Source organism: Lactuca saligna, unplaced genomic scaffold, assembly GCF_052625555.1.
Source record: "Lactuca saligna cultivar CGN05327 unplaced genomic scaffold, ASM5262555v1 scaffold_30, whole genome shotgun sequence".
NCBI lineage: Eukaryota > Viridiplantae > Streptophyta > Magnoliopsida > Asterales > Asteraceae > Lactuca > Lactuca saligna.
The window spans coordinates 215,001-217,500 of record NW_027629853.1 but is presented as its reverse complement, the minus strand read 5'-3'; positions in this window follow the sequence as shown (position 1 = coordinate 217,500).

The window sequence follows — 2,500 nt, the reverse complement described above, 5'->3', positions numbered from 1 at the left end:
CATAGTAGTATCACAAAAAGCAACACATGCCACTTTAACGCCTATCGTTTCCCAATCATCAGCACAAATCAAATGCTGGCTAGCACCAGTAGCACGTCAAACATAGATCAGCAAGCACATCATCATCGAATTGCCACACAAACAGCACCATCCCAAACTTCCAAAGCTAGACCACAACCCTGGATCGGTGTCGCAGAGACCTAACGAGGCATCCCCACACCACGCCAAGGCCCCCACTCGGAGGGGTATTATGCCACCGACTAGGAATCAAGCAACAGTCACCCAAGCTCGCGCTCAAAGGCAGTCTGGCACCTTCATCCCTTGCCATGCTCACCCACTGCTCCCCCCCTATATATACATATTGCACAAGGAGCTTGGTGACAGCAACACCCATTGCTTTCCCTGAGGATGTATATTTCTTAGTATGCGCACGGCGTCGAGGCACAGGTGAAGCCAACGGCGCTAGTTTCTGCGCCCTATGTCGAGGAAAATCAAGGCAACGGGCTAGTGTATGGGCACAACGTCGAGGAGACTCAAGGAGATGGGGCTATTTTTCAGGTCACCGTTCGAGAAATCAAGGCAACGTGTTGGGGGGGATGGCCTCTTTCATGGGTCGTGGGGCTTGGCTTGGCTTGCCTCGTGTGTGCTCGATACAGCCTCACGATTCTTATTTGCCCATCAACCATGCCGGGCACCTATGAGAATGAGACCCCATGGTACCCCCTATATATACATATTGCACAAAGAGCTTGGTGACAGGAACAGACATTGATTTCCCTGATGATGCATAATTTTTGGACACACACGACTTGGGGGCGAGGGGACACGGGAGTGGGGCGCCAATGGGGGGCGTTTTGGCCCCATTTTCGTCAAGAGCGGGCGTCTTGGCCATGCCTCGAGCGTGCCAGCCTCGAGAGCCTTGGGCGCTGGACATCCTTGGGGCGCCAATGGGCAGCAGTCCCATGGTTCCCCTATATATACATATTGCACAAAGAGCTTGGTGACAGGAACAGATATTGATTTGCCCAGGGATGCATAATTGTGCGAAATCGTCCATAACTCGCTCGAATTAATTCGGATTGACACAAAATTTTGTAGGGATGCTTTTTATTATAAATGAAAAGCTTTGAAATGAAAAAAAAAAACAAAATGTCATGTTTGAGGCGTAAATGTTTGTGTCCTATCCTTGGTCACGCCTTGAAGCGTTGGTTCCCTACTTGTTGGAATGTCGCTCAAATCAAGTAGGAATGCCATTGAAACATTGTGTGGGTCATTGTTAACATAGACGAATGGACTTGAAATGAAAATATATCATATTTGGGTTTTTGTCCCTGTCGCCTGGTGATAGGCAGGCAGATAAGGCTTTTAGGTATTCATAGGTGGCTTAGATGAACTCGAAAGAACACGAGTTGATCGGATTGGAACTCATATATTCAATTTACTATGTACTAAGTAGGAACTACACTTTGCTCCCTTCATCGTTTGACTTGCTTAGAAATCTGCTCATGGTTTGTCAAGGCCCCTTGTTCCTTAGACCGATGAGGATGGGATTGGGTTGCTCATGGGCATGTGTGTGGCAAGATGCCTTGTTCCATTGGTCGTTCATGGGTGTTCGTGTACGAAGTAAACTTGTTCCCTTGGTCGTTCATGGGGTTGTGTGTGGGAAGAAGCCTTCTTCACTTGGTCGTTCATGTGTGTTTGTTTGGGAGGTAGCCTTGTTCCCTTGGTCGTTCATGGGAATGTGTGTGGCAATACGCATTGTTCCTTGGTCGTTCATACCCTTGTTCCCTTGGTCGTTCATGGGTCTGTGTGTGGGAAGAGGCGTTGTTCACTTGGGTAGCCTGCTTGCCTTGCCAGCCCCATATGCATTGTTCCCTTGGTCGTTAGTGGATGGGTTTGTGTGTGGCATGGTGCCTTGTTCCCTTGTGTGGCCTGACTGCTTGGCTTGACATGACCTAGCCTTGCCAGCCTCACATCCATTGTTCACTTGGTCGTTCATGGGCATGTGTGTGGCAAGGTGCCTTGTTCCCTTGGTCGTTCATGGGGTTGTGTGTGGGAAGAAGCCTTGTTCCCTTGGTCGTTCATGTGTGTTTGTTTGGGAGGTAGCCTTGTTCCCTTGGTCGTTCATGGGAATGTGTGTGGCAATACGCATTGTTCCTTGGTCGTTCATACCCTTGTTCCCTTGGTCGTTCATGGGTCTGTGTGTGGGAAGAGGCGTTGTTCCCTTGGTCGTTCGTTCATGGGTTTGTGTGTGGCAAGGTGCCTTGTTCCCTTGTGTAGCCTGACTGCTTGGCTTGACATGACCTAGCCTTGCCAGCCTCACATCAATTGTGTAGCCTGACTGCTTGGCTTGCCGTGACCTAGCCTTGCCAGCCTCACATCCATTGTTCCCTTGGTCGTTCATGCAAGGGTCTGTGTGTGGCAAGGTTGCCTTGTTCCCTTGGTCGTTAATGGGCATGTGTGTGGCAAGGTGCCTTGTTCCCTTGGTCGTTCATGGGCA